General features: G+C 43.5%; 1 long non-coding RNA gene across 3 annotated transcripts in view; it reads right to left on the bottom strand.

Moving 5' to 3' along the window:
* The window catches only part of LOC138513954 (uncharacterized), a 40370-nt gene that overhangs the window by 14114 nt on the left and 6740 nt on the right, over positions 1-19516 (bottom strand). For 2 of the 3 annotated variants that reach the window (XR_011281849.1, XR_011281847.1), the window contains exons 2-4: positions 18061-18159; positions 17627-17718; positions 144-310 (exon numbers count right to left, since the gene is read on the bottom strand). This is a non-coding gene — a long non-coding RNA (uncharacterized lncRNA). The remainder of the gene's footprint in view (positions 1-143; positions 311-17626; positions 17719-18060; positions 18160-19516) is intronic. The other variant, XR_011281848.1, reaches the window with a different exon arrangement.

Consider the following 19516-nt stretch of genomic DNA (forward strand, 5'->3'; position numbering starts at 1 on the left):
CATTGTGCAGCACTCTGCTATATGTGTGAAAAAAGGGAATGCCTCCGCACAGGGACGTCAGATGTACCCTCCTCCCCAAACATCAAACAGATGTACAAACCAAACATCAAACAGATGTACAAAAAAAAATATATACTGCTTACCTGCTGACTGGAAAGGCACTACTGCTTTGAAATCCTTTTCTTCACATCTTTCTCTTCTACTTTCACCAAGACTCTCTATCAGCCATTACAAGGAATTGCCAAAGGCTCAAATTCCCCATCCTTTCAAATACACAGAGAATTTTCGGAATCAAAGAAAAGCACATTGCCTAAAAGAAAAAGAAAAAAAGTAAATTTAGTATGCTCCAAGTATTTGTGAAACGTGACTGTACCCAAAACCATTAATTTATAGTGGGTTTGCTATGGATGTTCCTGCCTGATGTGTCCCTATTTGTGAGTGAAGCGTCTCTTGGTGCTTGGTAACTTCCTCCAAGACTTCACCCATTGTGGCTTCAACTAGTTCCATCTGCTTGCTAATAAAATTAGACACACCTGTTCTGGAGAGGAAATACGTTAACTGCAGAGCTCTTGTACCTAAAATGCTGCAGAGTCATTTTGTGTCCTTTAAAAGACAAGCACTTGTTTCAGTTTCTTAAATGTAAATATCAACCTTAGAGAGTCCCAGCTTGCCAACAGCAACATGTACAGGAAATTATAGGGACCGGAAATAGGAGAGTATGCAGGCACAGAACCCATGACCAAAGTGATCTTTACTGGGGGAACAAAAAGTAAATATTACACTTTCGCAGGCAGGCCTTTGCTAATATGAGCCAAGCACTATCCTCAAGAAAGGTCAGAACCTCTGCCCCTCCTCCCCCGATAAGCATCGCTACTGTGCCATAAATTATGCACTACAGCTGAAATAGTGCAGTGCTCATGAGCCGTGGAGAAATCCTGCAAAAAAGTGTACCAAGCCGGGGATACATTTTGCAGAGGCATGGTGTCTCACACATGCACCATGGCCTGATACAGGTAGATAAGCCAAAATATTACTTAGAGGGTCGGGTGCACCTATCTGTGGAAGGCATGGAACATTGTGGGGCATTGAAGCAGCAACAGCGTTAAAGCCAGGGAGAGGCAGCCAGTAGGAGCATTTATCTCCTACATGGCGACAGTTTGACAGCGATCAGACTGATCAGCAGACCAGTCATTGCGTAGAACTAGAAAGGAGAAGGGAATGAATCGCCCCAAACACAAAAAGGGGGCCTCTGTATGCTGAACAGCTAGGGTGCTTTAAGGCAGTGGTCTTCAAACTGCAGGGAAATAAGATTTTATTGAGGATTGTTCAACTTATGCCACAAACAACAATACATCACAGTTGCAGCCGGTATAAATGATAAAACAAACTGAGGTAATATAGGTGCCAACTTCGTGCTAGTCAGAGTGCATTCCTTTTACACCGCCACAGTCCAGTCACCCACACTGGCCCAATGCTCCCCTGCAATGACCATTAACAGCTACGATCTGATTTTGTGTTCTCGCCTCTTCACCCCCAACAAATGTTGAACTTCACATGAACTGAGGGTTTTTAGTTCATAGTAAGAAAAAAACTTGATGGCACATTGTAAGCAGATTTACATGATCATCTCTTTTAGGTATTGTGAACCAAGTTATTGCCAGTCTACCCCTTCAACAGGGCCCTGACAATTACTGAACAAATGCAATCTGAGTGGGGTCAGTGGCTTGCTGAAACATTTTGTTCCCAGTATTCTAGGAACAAGAGCCACATTATATCTATGTGTGAGTGTGATTCCATTAACATTGCTGTGAGACTCTCCATGTCATAAATCTCTTTTGCTTTACAGAGCCATTCTATCTTCCATGGGAGCACCGCATTTTCCAGCGTATGGTCAGGCAGCCCTGTGCTGCTAAAAGTAGGTTCCTGGGCATGTGGGGCAAAACCACATATTGATCTTTGATTAACTCCACCACAAACAGGACCAGGAGTGGACTCATCAGCCTACCTATTCCTTCTATGTTATGTATCCACCACAAGATTTCCTTCTGGTAAGTTTGCGCCTTGGGACAGTTCCACCAATGGTGCCAATAAGAGCTGATCTGTAGGCATCCCCGTCAGCAATAAGGGCTTATCCCCGGGTACATTTTTGCTGGTCTTTGGGGTGGGAGGTGCCATTGCACGAGGAGTCTGCTGTTGTGCATTTTATATTGAACCGAAATCGTAGAATTTCAGACTGCTCTGTAGACTGTGACTCAATCCTTAAGAGTTATTTTCCCATCCCAGGTCCTTTTCCCTATCACGTATGAGAGTTTGGTGCCGTCCGGCGCTTCCTATCCAACAGAGCTCGATACAGCTTCGCAATCAATGCTCTGGTGCCCATGTGTGTATTGAGTACGCTCTCAAACGGGGTGAGGGGCCCCTGGGGTAGTTTGTTCCATCGCTGATCAGTAAGCACACTATTGTAGGTATGACAGTTCCTTGGTCAGAATGACCCCCTCTTTCCATAGTTGTCCCACTCTCACCAGCCCTTGCTCGTATTGTGGCAGAAAACGGATAGAGTCTGCTATTAGATTCCTAATTGGAGGTGCCCAGATGCAACTTCGGGGTGGCCAAGAGGTGAAGCCTAGCATATGCCAACCTTTTCCCCCAAACAGACCATAGCACTTCCAAAATCGGGTGCTCTCTTATTATTCGGAAGACGATTCTGGGGAACCCATAACCATTCTCCCAGGGTGACCGGGGCAAAATATCCATTCTCAAGATGAACCCACTGTTTGTCTCCAGACTCTCTAGGTGGTCTAACAGTACCCAGAACTGTGCTGCCCTGTAATATTCATAGAAATAAGGGTATGCAATGCCCCTCTGGCTTTTGGTAGGATTAACGTATTGTATGCTACACATGGCCTCTTTCCTTCACATAAAAAGGCTAGTAAGGCTTGTTTGATTTCAACATGAAAGGAGCGCAGGAGCGTGACAGGCAGCAACTGGAAGAGGAGCCGTGGAACGACGTTCATCTGGATCGTCATGTACCTACCCGCCCAGGAGAGTTTCATCTTGTACCATTTCTGTTAGTCTTTCTTGATTGCTGCCCAGAGAGACACGTAATTGGCCCGATACAGATTACTTAGTTGATTTGTGATGTTAACCGGAAAAAGATATTGAATAGCTTCATTACTGAGCTTCAGTCTCCAGGCTCTCAAAAGATTGTCTGGGAGGACCGCCATCCTTCAACGGTAAAATGACCGGTTTGTCTAAATTGATACGGAAACCTGAGTGGGATACATATTCTGTAATTGCAGTTAACACGGCTGGATGGATCGGGATGGATGAGTGACATATGCTAGGACATCATCTGCAAATGCCGCCAATTTGTTGTCCTTCCTGAATTTGGTTATCCCCACAATGTCTACATTGACCCGGATGCTCTGGGCCAATGGTTCCATAACTAAGGTGTGAATCAGGGGAGAAAGGGGGCACCCCTGCCTCATTCCCCTGCTCAAGGCAAAAAGAGGGGAAAACCACGCCATTGCGTACAACTTTTGCGTGAGTGTTGCGGTATAGGGCCTGTGCACCCCTGATCCAACGTACTCCCAGGTTTGCTCTTCTCAATACCCCCAACATAAGGGCCATTTCCCCCTGTCCAGAGAAGATTTTAATGGGAGGGCAAAAGGGGTGCTTCCCCAGGGCACCCACCTGGGAGGAGGCCCCACAAGGCTGCCCAATATAAACAAGTAAGACTCCTTTGTTCACCAGACTTAAATAGCACACATCAAGATGTTTTATAGCAGGGTGCTGAGGCTCTAAACCTATTGTCTGTTTTGCCAAGTACATTCTGCCTCGATCAATTCATCATGTAATGCTTTCTGTGGTCACTGTGGTATATATGGTTTGTGTGTTCCTTCCTTGTAGCACAACTCCTGTAGCATTCTTTCCTTCCTGCGGGAATTATGTTGATCATGTGCTATAGCCAGATTTGAAATGCATATGGGTAAATTGAGTGCCACAATGGTTCAAATGTTTGCTCAGTGTGTTAAGCACTCATTGCAGAGATATGTGTTCCTATACAATATTAGAATAGCACATTTCTGTAAGGCTGGCGGAGGCTTTCCTGTATACGTTTATAAACCGGTCTGCGTATGTACTTTTTTTGCAGCTCAACAGGTGCTATTATCAGCAATGTACCTGCACTAGATAGGGGTTGCTATAAAAACTAACATGTCATCCTGAAGGTTTAGAAATTGGTTTGTGCAGATGGGGTGTTGTTAAACCTAGGCAATCACCTCCAACGATGAGCATAAACTGTTAGTCCAAGAGATTAATAAGTATCCAAATTTGGAACCAAAGCATTCATATGCTTGTATCCTGGCTTTGCCAGCAGACAATACAGTGATCCTCGTCAAATCATCTAATATCTCGTACATTACTGTTCTGTCTTCGGTAAAGTTTGCCTCCTTGCATGCTGGTGGCATCGTTTAGCCCATTACTTGATCTTTCTTCTTATGTATGCCATTTGAGTGGAAGGGATGGTAGACAGAAGGGAGTGGACCAGATGGTGCAGGACTCAGGCAAGCATATTTTAAAGTCTGCTCGTTTGACATAAAAAACGCCTTGCATTTTTGTAAAAGTCAAAGGTTTTTCTGCACGTTTATAAATTACAATCTCACAAGCCAGTGTTTTGGAACTATCTAAAGCTTTAAAATACAAAAGTCCATCCCAGATTAAATCTGTTAAATCACACTGATTGGTATGCTGGTACTTATATACATCTCTTGATGATGGAGAGAATTAAGCTAGAATCATTCTGTGTTAAACCCTTCTATAATATTTTGTTTTTAAAAATGGTCATGTATGGTAATGTGACTGGTGCACTTTTCAAGTCAGTTTTATAAAATGAGATTATTTTAGTTCATGGTAAGAACTGGTAATGGAAGTGTTCAAATGCAGAAATTGCATAGTTGGCACAAATCCCAGATTCACCCCTTAACCAGTGTGTGTAATACTGTGTAATACTGTGCATCTAATTTAATATTGTATTGCGTAGCTTCTCGAAATTGACTGTCCCTAAACATTTCAAAATTGTCAGCCCTTCAGAGAGATTTCCTTCTCAGGGTATACTCTTCAAAACAGCTTCACTCATGGTTTCACTGGCTATAATGTAGCTTCCTCTATAATTGTGAGCATTGATATATTACACACCACAGGCACTTTATTGTTTTGATCTTTAATGGCAACACTATTTGAAAACCATGTCCCATTTATAATCTCAGTCTGTCTGGATACAGACACCTTCATGGTAGCTTCTAATCTGCATCCACTATCCATGCTATGGTATGTGTAGGTTTCTCCTTGCTTCCAGTTGGTCGCCTCTATCCATGCTTGAGCACGTTTGCATTCTGTGAGGCAGCAAATGTGAGCTCTCTGGCTACTCTGGGTTTCATGTACCTTTTACATATAGTTCTGCATTAATACTACAGGCTGCATACCTTCCTGGGTTCTATTGATAAAAAGTCTCCTGAATCTATGCTAGAACAGAAGTAACCTCTACGTAGACTGATAATGTTTGCCTTCAAATGGTACTTGTTTATCATTCTGATTTGAGCAAGAATGAAGAGGGTGAGGGGACTTAAAGGAACATCCTTATATTTAATGCTGTGAGGCAGCATATCAACCCATGGGTTGTGATTGCGGCAGGGGGGTGGGGCAGATATTCTTGATTACTTAATTCCTTTGGTTTGCTGGAGGGGGTCCCAAAGATGTCCGTGCCCAGGGCCCCAAAAGTGCTTAAGATGGCCCTGCGAGTGTTGGTGCTGGGCCCGTTTTGCTCAGATCTTCCTGGTGCCCCAGCCAGTCAGTGCCGTAGTTTCGGCAGACAATCCTTCCTACCTGGGCCGAGCCCGTATGACTAACCTTTCTCAGGGCGTCACATTCGTATTAAGTCCGACTGGTGTCTGCAGCTTTGTTTATGCCGGACGCCAGCCTTCTGGGGGTGGCGTCACTCATCTGGCGTGCTCGAAGTACCCTCAGTTGGGGCTCTGATGCCTCACTTCTGTTCTCACTGTGCCATTTCAGGTTTGTTTGTAGAGAAAGTCTTTCCTCTCTTGTACCTTCGCCGAGTCCTCCTCTATCCTCCCTCTTTCATTCAGGGGGCCTTCACCGCCGCACACAGGTAGGCGCTTTACGCTCCCTCCGAGCGCAGGAGCGCCCCAGCCCTTCTCGCGTCACCCTTCCTGGCGCAGGCTGCACTGCAGTGGTGCAACCTGAAGTGTAACCATGCGGATCCTCGCACCGATCCCCAGGCTATGGTTGAGAATCCTGGCTCCAGGCTCTCACGTTCCCAATGCGCACCCTCAGCGGTCTGCTGCTCTGTCAACGTGCCGGGGGAAGAGTGCTCTCACAGGCACTCACGCTGTCTGTGACGGGCCCTCGCCACGAGTTCCAGTCCGCACAGTGTTCGGGGGGACTGCTCCAACAAATAGCTCCAGGGATGGCAATGCCTGGAGCTAGGCTCTTCCTGCACTCATCCTCTTGCTTGCTCTTCCCAAGGGGTCGGCATAACTCTTCTACTCCGCCATACCAATGTGGGTTTGAGGAACAAAGAGGGCTCGGGCAGCCATTTTGTTCGCGCCCCCTGGTGGTCTCCATGGTGACTATTTTTATTAGAAAATATAAGCATTTGTGGCTTTGGGGGGCTGGAAACTGTATTTTTACTCAGGGGGGCTGAGCATAAAAAGATTTGAAGACCACTCCCTTAAGGGAATAAAGTGACCTCCCACTTTCAAATAGAAAATCAATTAACGGCACTCCTTTCACGACCAGGTCAGAAAATTCCTGGAACCGTGCCAGTCCTCTGTTACACAAGGTTGCTAAGAAAGTCTAGAACAAGAAAATAGCTCCAAGCTCCAATGAACTGGTTCCATCATTAGAGATAATAAAAATTTTAAAAACAACCATCATCATAAAAAGCACTCACCCCAGATCATCATAAACAATTATCAAAAATATATATTTTCAAATTAATGATGACAGTGATCACAACTAGCCCTGGCAAGCATTCAATAAAAGTATAAAGTTTACAGCCAAACGTATCTTCAATTAACTGCCGAGGTGCAATGGTCGGAAAAAACAAACCGCATTAAGGGGCAATAAAGACCCTGCAGGAACTTCATCACCCCATATAGAGAATGGGACATAAGTATAACTAGAAAATTCAGTAATCTGTCTGACTCCCTGAAACTCACATTTGTATATATTAAATCATGTAGCAATTTCCCCAAAGTGTTAAACATAAACTAAACGTAGATGGAGGAGAGCACGAGTCATGGAGGGAATTAGAACACTGTCCTCTGCGCCCAAAGGCTGGCACAACCTGGCCCTACTGTGAACTGGGGTAAACAAGCTCTCTATATGTCCTTTAAAATAAATGTTTTAAAAAGCAATAGCTCAGCTCTGCCTCATGGTATAGCATCCATAACTTCCAGCAGTGAGAAAATTATATTCAAAAGCATTACAATACAAAATTACAGTCTTTGAATGCGAGACAGTTGCTTTTTACGGGGGCAGCTTTACAAAACCTCTTCAGGAGTGCTTTGAATGTGAACCTAACTTGAGAACAGAGTACCTGTCCTTTACACTTTTCACATTAATGAGAAAATAGAGTAGTGTCTAGAATTCAAGGACACTCTCATCCCATGCACACCTATCTAACTCTGGAAAACATCAGTCCAAGTTAAGATATTTATATTGAATTTGTTATCATAGATACAGTACTTTTAGGGGTTGCACTGAGTATACTCCATTTTTAATATCAAATAAGCAAATCAAAAATACATTTTTATATTTACAATCACCATAACAATCATGGTCATATGAGGTTATACACAATTATACAGAATCAACAAAACCTCAACGCGTTTCGGAATAACAATCCCTTCATCAGTAGCAGTTTTTTTATTTAGAGTGGTTGTTGCGTTTCAAGTTTTGACCTTCCCAAATCTACAAACAAGTAAATAATAACAGGTCCGAATACTAGTTCAGGAACACTAATAGGAAGGCCGGAAATCTGTATTTGGCATTCCAATGTTAATATATATTGCATGGAACAATGTTAATTCACCTAGTTCGCTGTAGTTATGCCATTCGTCTTCAATTAATCATTTGTGTCAGGGGACGATTGACTGCGGAATGTTCAAGGCATCGACTAAGACGTGTGATTCTATTATCAGTGTGCATATGATTACTGAAAAGACTAAAGGGGAGGGTCAGTTCAGCAACACATGAAAGATCATACTCAGTCTCAAGAGCATCTGCGAATAATGGAAACACATTGGTAATGCGGACATCAACCCTCCTCCTCACAAAGCTTCTTCTTGAATGCTGATATTTGGTGTTCATAGCAAATGTGGTTTCTGTGCCCTGCAGGGAGAGGTTTAGAAAATGTAGCTTTCCAAAGATGTCGCAAAGGTACAAGCCAGTGTGAATCACACAGAGGCTCTTCTTTCATCCGGTCTAAACCCAGGAGAAAGTGTTCACTTCGTTCCAGAGTTCATAAATGTGATTTAAAACATTTCCCCTGGATAGCCACCTGATCTCTGTGTGAAACAACAAAGCACCATGTCGAGTTCCCATTTCTGCACATAAGGTGGCAAACAGACTGGTTCCTTTGGGGGGCATCTTAATACAATTTACAATCTTTACAACAGAAATCAGCACCTCTGAGTTCATTTCCCCATATTGCGCACAGACAAAGCTTCCCGGTGTATCATGAAGTGTGCCCATAATATAGGGTAGTTACTGCCAACACTTTTGCTTTTAACCCAGCTCTAGCACCACTTGACTGTTTCAAGCGTGTTATCAATTCTGTACTGATATCAAAGGACAGGTCAGTGATGCAGCAGAAAATTGTGGTGTCATACATCAAGGCATAAATTAGTTTTCAAAAATTGATTAGCAGAATTTGCTAATTAAAACTTTTTTGATTAGCAAACAAACTTATTTGATTAGCAAACAAACTTATTTGATTAGCAATTTTGTACTAACATTTAATGTCATCAGAATTAGTTGTAGCCCAAGACATAACATTAGCAAGAATGCAGATATTATTTCTATGTACCTCTTAAGTATAACATTAGTGCAATGGCTGTAAAATGGAAAGCTCTGCTGCATGAATGGACAAACAAATGATAAAGAAAACTCCCAAAATATTTTCAGTTCAAGGCTCTGCGTGGCTAGGTCATGCAGTCAGTGTTGCAGCACATTGCTGTTTTAACTGCAAAATTAAATGTTCTTGGTAATACTGTTTCTTTGCACCTAGTTATTAATGCACAATAAAAGCTACAGCTTTACCTCTGATCAGGCAGTTATAACAGTAGTTTCTTCCTGTGGTACTACTTGCATTATTGGTCCAAACATATCAATGGAGCTGCGTTGGTGAAAGCAGGGGCTGGCACAATGTCGGTTTCCTATTCTTTTTTTGGGAGTTAGCATTTGTACTCTCTATTTTTATTTCTTTGGATTATTTGCCTTTCTTTAGGGAGTAAAAGTGGCTGATACACCTCTTATCTGTAGGGCTGAGGCCACCGATACTGCCTAAGGATAAAATGCACAGTTCTATTCTTGGGTTGGGTCAAATGATTTGCCCAGGAACACATACTTTGGTTAAGCAGTGAAGCCAGAATTTGCCAGCAATTTAAGCAACTTTCCTGCCACAAACTTCCAAGCTCTAATTAGTACACATTTGTTTTTTGGTTTCAATAACCACAATGGTCTTGTTTATTTACAAAGTACACCCAAAGCAACCTCCTTGGAGTATTTTCAGCACCCTGAACAAAAGACTACAAATCTCAGAATGCAAAACCAGGTTTGACCTCATGGATGAACTCCGCTTTAAGAAAAATAGCTTCGAGTCACTTTCTGTGCAAATGTGGTGTTTTAAGGCATCTAGCTTCTTTACACATTGAGACTCTTCACAGTTAGCTGTAACTTTAAAATCAGCATGAACTCTCTGGTCTCCCGTTTCCTCTTGCTTCTAAGCACTATTGTGATGCAAGTGCTAATATCCCTGATCACAAATCATAAAACGCTGTGCCTTTATCTGTGCAGCGAGCCAACAGGAAAGAATACATTATTTAGCCTTCTGCAGGCTTTATCAGTGCAGAGCTGCGTGCTAGCAAAGGGCTCTGGGCCTAATATTTCACCACCCAATGGGGTCAAACATCCCTGCAATTTTAACACAGTCTGGTGGCAGAAAGCATTCTAAATATTCTTTCAATTGTGATTTGAAAGAATATTTAGAAGGCTTTCAGCCAGCACTGGCTGTGGTTTTAGTGTGGGGGTGAGTGCAAGCAAGTGGCTAGAATATATATTTCTCCCACCCGAACGGGTGGTAGAAAATTAATTCTGAGCGCAGCCACATGCTAACAGCCCTGCAGCAATAACACACCCTGCTTGCAGAAGGCCTTTGAATAGTCTTCCATTCTCGTGATTAAAGCTCTACCTGTGGCACCAAAAATAAAAGATCAATTTTTTTAAATAAAAAGTTGGGCTAGGCTCCTTCCAACTCGGGCCTGTGTTGTTATCAAAGTCACAGTGAGACGGTCCACTCTGCCGAATCTTCCTCAACAGACAAATTCCAATTCCTACAAAATAGGCAAAAAGCAACTGATTACCCACAGCAATGCACACGCTCAAGATGGGGGCGGAGGCTCGAGAATCAACAGGCCCCCCCAGCATCCGCTATGGAATGGAAATAATATTTCTCCCACCTGAACGGGCGGAAGAAATATTATTGCCAGTGCAGCCACCGGCTACCATCCAGCCCTGAATCGGCGACAGCGTCGGGGCCTTTCAACCCTTACAAACAAAAGAGGCCTCGATCCTCTGGGGGGAGGAGGGCCAGCAACTGCCCCCAAGGTTTCCAGTCACTTAAGCACAGCAGAAAAGTCTCCATTTTCATTCTGGGACTTAAAATATGCGCTTTGTAGTGCTTGCATTAAAGCTGTTGCCAGTTTGTAATGCTCCCTGCTGGCTGGCTGCCTGCCTCGTGATAGTCATCAGCTATTAACCTCCCACAGGTGCCTTGCACTGTTTTTGCTCTTAGCAGGGAGGGCCGGGGGACACACATTTTCAGCCGGGCCTGTTTGCATATTACGGCCTGCTCGCAGATGCCCTTTTGAAAGGCCTTCTGCAAGCAGCAGGCTGTGTTATCACTGTGGGGCTTTGGTGTTAGCAAGCGGCTGCCAATAATATTTCTCCCGCCCTTTCGAGAGAATATTATTGCCAGCCACTTTCTAACACCCATCGACCGCAGCCTGCTTGCAGAAGCCCCTTTCAAAGGCCTTCTGCAGGCAGCAGGCTGTGTTATTACTGTTGGCCCTGGGTGTTAGAAAGTGGCTGGCAACAATATTCTCTCGAACGGGCGGGAGAAATATTATTGGCAGCCACTTGCTAACACCCACCGACCGCAGTAATAAGACAGCCTGCTGCCTGCAGAAGGCCTTAAATATTCTTTCATTCTCGCGATTAAAATGACGCTTGTCACTAGAATGAAAGAATATTGAAAGCCTTATGGGTGCATGCTGTTAAAAAACACATTTGCCTGCAGAAGGGCTCCCCCACCCCAGCATTCCACCTTACCTTGAAAGAAGCTCAACTCGAATGTGGGAGTGGGGCTCGGCGATCCTGTTGACGACGTCTCTCCACGTGATCACGCTGCACCCGGGCTGGGCTCATAACAATGTTACAATGTATTTAGCCCAGCCTGGGTCCTTCTGCTTCGCCTGCACGCTCTGCACAGAGGCAGAGTTTAAAGGCACACCCTTTATTTTATTTAATCTGTGTGGAATTGAAATCATATCGCAGTTAGTGCGAGATGATTGTTCAATTAAACAGCAAACCAGCAGTATTGTATCGCAAATTGCGATGCCATACCGCTTATTTTATGCCTTGTACATAGGAATACTTTTGCATTTCTCTGCTGCACCATCACCAAGCATTACCCGGTTGACAGTGAGAATTGTTAGCAGAATTAGTTTCTCAGTAGCTGTAAAAGGCTTTTTGTTTTTGCCCAGATAGAATGCATTGTGGTATGTGTCAGGTAAGAATTGATGCAATCACACTGTGTGAGACTACACAACAATCTATTTGGTATTAGGTAAGCCACCTTTTGGTATAGGTCTGTACTACGCAAGTTGGTAGTGTGACTTAGCAGCCAGGCCTATCTCAAGAGGGGTAAATGTGAGCTGTAGAGCTGTACAAATTAAATCCGTAAATACAAGTAACCAAGTAATACTTACACTCAAGGTTTCTGTTATAAACATAATTATTCATTTAATGAACATCAATTTTTAAATAAGGATTCTTTAAAAAGGCAATTCGTTGTAACAATGTAAATATACTTTAAAATGACTTTTCAGAATCAAAACAAGTTAGTGGATAATCTTTGAATATGCTTCTTACCAATTCCTACACCCTGAGGTTACTTCAATCATAAGGACAGTAATGGCATTTACACATCTCACTAGTATACTTTGCATATCCTGAGGCTGCAGAAAGGAAAGGTTAGGGAAGGAAAAAGGTTAAACAGGTTCCCAGTATGTGTGAGAACTAAATCTTGAAAATAAATCTAGATACACCTTTCCCAGCAGTAACAGTCTACATCAAGCTACCACCTATGAGGGACAAACAGTATCAAAGTCAATGGACTAGAAGAGTCTTCAGGGAGCCTGGACAGCCAAAGTCAATTAGGGCACAGTCTACGGATCTGTTGCACTTCTTAGATGAATCTCTTGCACATAGAGAGTTTGTTAGAACAATCACTTGTAGGGTCACAAGCTGTTAAGCCCATGAAACGAGAGTTAAAATCAACTCTCTATAAGGTAAGCCAATGCAATTCCCAACTGAGAAGAGCGCGGCTAAAAGACAATGAGGTAAGTACCCCAAGCCTAAACAGTACCTCTGGTTTGAAGAAGAGTGGTCCAGCTGGATTCTGTCTTGCTACAGTGCAGACCCTTGTTCCCGAGCCTCAGTCATAGGGACAAGAGGGAGGACGTCTGGAGAGCTCTTGCGGCGGTACTTGGGAGGTCGTCGGCAGCTACAGGCTCTTTTCGGTCCAGCGGCACTTCGCGGTTTCAGCGCTTAGCTAACAGCACCATTGCGGATCTTGGATACTGGTTGGCCCTCGTTTGCTCCCTCGGTCCTGCACTCTGGTGAGGGGACTCTGGATCTGCAGGCCCTGCTCCGGGATGGTCCTTAGGCGTCTTCTGGAGCTTCTAGCTGCATTTGTTGCACTGGACTACAGACACTCGACTTCTGGCAGTGGGTCCTTACAGTAACAAAGAAGCACAGACAGTAAGGGATGGTATGGTACGATATGATATATGATATGATATGGCATTTACAACGTGCCTATACACAAGTGTTTCAAGGCGCAAGATGGTCCAGTGGAGTTTGTCTCGGGGTTAGTTGGTCTCACTTACTCAAAGGGAGAAGTCGTTCTGCCCGGAGCTTCTCCGTCGAGGTGAAAAAGTAATTCAGCACAACAAGAGGGCTTCACCGGGCAATTCAAAGTACCAGGAGGTTGCAACAAGCTTTGTTCACGGTTTCTTCGTCTGGTGTTTCTCCCAGTGGTCATCTCTGCATGTAGTGTCAAAACCATTGTCCTTTTAATCACACAGCCAGCCAGCCACTCCGGACTAGTTGCATTCAGGCATTTCTAGAGACAAAGGACAGGGGAGTTTCGGGGCCCTCTCTCACATCCTGTCCTTCTGGCTGAATCCCGCCAAAGGCAAGACAAACAAAGGGCTCAAACCAGTCTCAACGCACAGAGTAAAACCCAAGAAAGACCTCACAAACAGAAAATGGCGAAAAAAGAAGACTTGCCATTTTGACAAAATGGTCACCAAGGGGTGCTGTACTGCAGCTGAGTGTTCACTGTAGGAAAAATTAAACCACTGCTACCAGCCATTTGTAGTGCGGGTAACATAACAATGTTACACGAGAGAGTAGGATAAGGGGCTGCTAGGTAACACCCCCCCCCCCATCACTTCACATAACATGGTGTGTGCTAGACATACAAAGAGAAACGGTAAGTAAAGTCAATTTCACTTTACTAGTCTTGGGAACTGTAGTTCACACAAGAAAAGGTATTTAAACCTCATGAGAAATCTAAAGGGATTTCTCTGTGACACTGCACTGAAGGTGTTCTGTGTCACCATACAAAAAGCAGATGCCTATGGAGTTGGTCAGACCTCAAAAACAGTACAAACACACAATCCAAATCAGGTAAAAACACATGAGAGAGTGAGAAAAAGGTCTCACTCACTCCAGGGTTAAAATTAAAAAGTCCTTAGTCCAGCGAAAGAGATGGGGGTCTCTAAGGTTGAAGGGAATTAGCACAGAAATGAGAATTCTCCCTAACAGTAAGAAGCTTTCAAAGCATTTGCAAGTACTAAGGCCACATTTATTTTTAACAGGGTCTTTTTGCTTTTTTATGCCTTGCAGCTGCCGTACAACGAAATCCCTGGTCAGCATGTTTTATTTCCAAATGCTGCCTTAATTTTGTTGGCTTCAGGCTGTTATTTGCTAATGTAGAGCCACAAACCACACACTGTGGATTAACTTCCCCATCAACTGCGATCCATGTGAACCCAAAGTCCAAACAAGAGGCATCACATTTCGTGTTTTTGCAACTCTTTTGTCCGTTTCGACCACTTCTTATGCTTTTCATTTGAGATTCCTGCCATCTTTGGGCACTAGGAAACAATCCAGTTCGGTGTGATATTTCTGCATTTTAAAGCCTGAACACAAAAAAGAACGATGTTTATGGCCGTTTTTGTGTTGGCTTTAAAATGCGGAAATATCACATACTGCCCCCCCTCCTTTCCCACCTCCATACTCTCCTGCTCATTCACTCATTAATCGGGGGGTTTTAACCCATCGAATCCCCCTTTCCCCACCACGCCCTTCCTGCATCAACAGACGCATCCTCCCCACACATACCCACAGACACACACACAAACACACACACACAGTCCAAAAGTCCCCTCAGACTTCTGCGACGACTCCGCAGGGGCTCACAGAGCCGTCAGCCCCTGAGGGCACTCATGTGGGGCAGGGGTTTGACAAGTATGACAGATTTAGAAAGACGGCTCCTTCTAAATCGACCTTTTTCCCCCGTCGCTATATTGACAAACATCTTTTTACTTAGTACCAACGATACATCTCAAAAAGGAGCCTGAATCTGAAAACATTGCAAACCCCCAATTTAGTGTATGGGACGTTAGTTTGCGGAATAAAATGAGGAGCCTGGATTGTTATCATTAGAAGAATCATAAGAACCATTGGTAGAGAACCATTGTTTAGTATTATCCCCTTTAGGCCAGTTTTGAGTAGTACATTATTGAAGTAGACACTATCCACATTATTAGACTGCCACCTTTGTATGCATTTGCAATTTGCTTATAGATTGACATGTTATGACGTATAGTGCTTGCCATTAGGAGAGAAACATGCTAGACACTTTGTCATTTGCAATCGAATGACACTTGCACCATATTTTGGAGTGCCATATAGTGTTTTAGAGACACAGTATATTTGCATCATGATTTGCTATGCAATTATGTTTGCATTAGAAATAGCGCTTAGGCTGAGAGAGAAACATATTGTTTGCAGGAGAGCAGAACGAATTAAGTAGGCCTGGAAATGACACACACAGTGCATATTTGAAATGACATGAAGAGCCATTTAGTATGATGACAGTTTTTGCTATGCTTTGCAGTTATATATTTAGAGATATGTATGCATGTATGTATGTTGAGTATGCACTTAGAATGAGTTTGCATTATGTTAGTGCTTGCATTGCGAGAATAGTGTAAACGCTATGAAGCATTTAACAAAAGGCCTATGAGCCATTTGCTGATGGAGACACACAGAAGTTGTTCGCACTGGGCTTAGCGCAAAGATTGTTAAGGAACACTGAAAGATAAGAAGTCACCCTTGTCCGAGTGGGGAGAGAGAAGAGAGGCTAATCAGCTTGGGCTCTGAGCTTCGCGGAGACAACACCTGGGTGGAGAGCGTGACATGGAGTGGGTAGAGAGAGGAGAGGGAAGCCTTTTCACACAAGGAGTTGCTTTGAAAACAGGGACTAAAAGAGCATTTCGTAATGCAGAGAGAGCCAACAGTGGAAGTGAACAGAGAAATAGGGAATTTGATGGTGTTTTTTGCACTGCAGACTCAGATGGTCATGGGAGAGATACGAGACTGCAATGTCACTTTGACACTCTTTGACATAGCACATGCACGAGACAGTACACGAAAACACAGACTGGCAGGCATTTTGCTATACGCTGACAGAGAGACATTCTTAGGCTTATAGAATGTATGTAACCATAGAAATATGTGTGTCATTGGAGACTATAAACAAGGGGGAGAGGAGAGCCGTTAGAGTTGTCGGTTGCTGAGAGGGTGTTTGAGAGAGTTGCTGAAGGAATTGGCTGCAGTTAGTTGCTGAGGAGTTGCTGAGGTTGTTGGCTGTTGGCTGGAGATGGTGCTAGATGCGATGAGAAAGAGATGTCTTGGTGCAGCAGACTGATAAGGCCTTCATGAGCTCGATCTGGCAGAGAGAGAGCTTGGCAGAGTCGTGCATAGAGGAGAGACCTGGCAAAGACAGAGCTGGAAACACATACAAATGGGAAGTATGGTTTTGGCCTAGACTGATTGATTGATTGATTAGAACAGACACTCACATAAGGGGAGAAGGGGAAACCAGACAGGGATTGTTTAAAGTGAGAGTGGGAAGGATTGGTGTGGATTTGGTCCTGCATGAAGGAGATGGATGCTGACGCTTGCATTTAGACTGCATTAGACATTACAGGCTTGTATTAGAGACCTGAAAGGCTTATAGTTATTGCATGGTAGCTTTGCACCAGAAGCATAAAAGGTGCAAATTTGAGAGTACCTAGAGTTTTAGCATTGCCTGCATTGTTATGCTTTGCATTCTGTGTGATCATAAATAAATGTATTTCATTGTTATAATTGAATCGATTCATGTGTGATCTTTGTGTTGTGTCTTATGTTAATTGTGCCCACAGTAGTAAGATAGGAGTAACACAGTGCACATAGGGCCTGAGATACGAATGCAGCAGGGAGTATAGTGATCCATAACCCCCTAGGGGATTGTCAAGGATTGTCTGAGACCGGAGCATGCTTGCCCAGGGGATAGGGGGACAAGACAATGGTTAAGGGTTTTGATTTTTTCCAGACTAACGAGTTTTTAAAAACCATTCAAGATTTCAAATCAAAAATGTAAAATGCCTAAAATAAATAAATAAAGTTAACATGGCAAGCACCACATGCAAATATTTAAAACGAACCATGTGAAAAGGTTGAGGGGATAACGCCCATGCAAAAATTGGTCCAATACTGGTGGGATTGAAAGAAAATGGATACAAGTCTAAGAAGACTCCCTGTTCAGATTGTGAAGTCCTAGCTCGAATTTTATTTTCAAGTTTAGTAAGAGACTAGGCCACAGATTGGCGGCAAAAACCACACCTGGATGTACATTGCACAGGACCGATCTAAACCTTCAGCACTTCTTCTCAACCAATGGTACATAGGGAAAATAAATCCTTACCTGCCTGATTGACTGGGTCAAGTGCTTCACTGGATTTTTCTTGCTGGGCAACAGGTGGTTAGGTTGATACACTGACGCTTGGAGCGATGCTGCTGAAATGAAAATTAACAGTTAGTCAAGGATACATGGGTCTAACCTTAGACTTCAAAATTAAAGATTAGCTGAGCAGAGGCTAAAACCAGCTAGTAAGCAGGACCAAACACTGGGAAGCCAGGAGAGAGGACACAGTACACTGTAAATGCAACTCCCACATGAGACGTGAACTTTCAGTACACCCCCTCTCCCGCCCCCAAACTGGACATGAGAAAGGTACAGCCTCAAAAAATAGGCTTGAAATCCCCGACTGTGAATCCTAACTATACCTTCAAAATTGCCCCCCATCACCCACAGCAAAATACAGTTGTTTTAAAAAAAAAAAAAAATGGCATTCTTACCTTCTTCAAGTCATACTACAGATGTCAGAATTTTTGATGGAGCCACTGCTGCTGGCGACTTTGCTGTCCTAGATGGGATGATAGAGCCAATTTGTGTTCCTGCAATTTAAAAAGTACAATAAAAGTAATATTATAGGCCTGCCAGATTGACCTTACCAATATTTGCGCACTACACTCTGCCAGTCAGCGCACATCCTCCCCTGCTCACAAAAGGGACCTATGGTGCAAAGTCCTACCGGGAAATCTCTAAAGATCCCTATAGGCCAGTCCACCCCAGCTGGCAGAGAGAACAGAGAGCAGTCAGAGCACATACCTGACTCATACTCAGTCACAGAGACAGAAAATGATAGAGAGGGCGAGAGAAAGAGCATCAGCTTGTTATATTTTACCCTTTCTATTCTTTGCCTACAATAGTTGAGAAGTCTAGCCTGCTGGCATTCCAATCATTCATCTACATATCTTACATAGAATCTACACAGCAGTGCTTAACCCCTTGAGCTAACTTTCGGAAACTTCGAGTAATAGCCATTTAGCTTTTACTGAAGTTCAGTGACAGCGCTGAAGTAGCAGGAGACTCTGCTGCGGCTGCTGTGCCAGACACGAGCACCCATGCCTTCTCTGCAACATATGGTGCCTGATGCAGGCGAAGGCCTGGCACCCACAGCAGGAAGATATACATTAATTCCACTTTAAAATCACTTCTATGGCAGAGGTGCACACAAGTACTGCTGGTAATGCAGTGATTTTTAGTACATCAAGGGATGCATAGACTCGCTCTATAGTAGATGGCTACCGGGTTAGCTCAGCAGGTTGACAGACCGTTGTTGAGAGGTTATATATGCAAAACATGGTAATCTAATGACTTTTTGCAATTACTTATAAAAAAGCAAGTGCTATAAAATGTGTTTGGCCAGGGCATCAGTTGGACTGGCAATGGTTTGGGGTATTTCTGCCTCTGTAGTGAAAATCAAAAGTTGGCACCCATGAACCGACAGTTTAATTTCCTAATAACTGCTATCAGCACAACGAAGCATTTGTGATTAACCAGCTTGACAAACATAATATCTTTATAAATATAACATGTGATAAATACAAAGCAAGGGGCACACAAATTACAGTATTGGTGGGGTGATCCGAAAAAAAAGAAAAAAAAACATCAATTCCAAAGAAAACTAGTGAACGAGTGAATGAAAGTTCAGCAGCATTTTAGAGTTTGGAAATTACTTTTTCCCCCCATGAACGTGTAAAACACACATTTGAACAACAATAATGTGCCCAGCATGTAGAATGCCTGTTTTCAACAGTAATGCCCCTCCTGCCCACCCCAGTGATGTTCATGGCCCATTGATTCCTGTGGTGTCCCTTTTAGGACAGAAGAAAACAAAAGGGATGAGCATACAGAATAAGAAAATGCTTGAGTGATGGCTGGGGAAAGGAGCACAGCAAAGATTAGGGC

This window comes from Ambystoma mexicanum, chromosome 12, assembly GCF_040938575.1.
Source record: "Ambystoma mexicanum isolate Mex_15411 chromosome 12, UKY_AmexF1_1, whole genome shotgun sequence".
In the NCBI taxonomy this organism is placed as follows: domain Eukaryota; kingdom Metazoa; phylum Chordata; class Amphibia; order Caudata; family Ambystomatidae; genus Ambystoma; species Ambystoma mexicanum.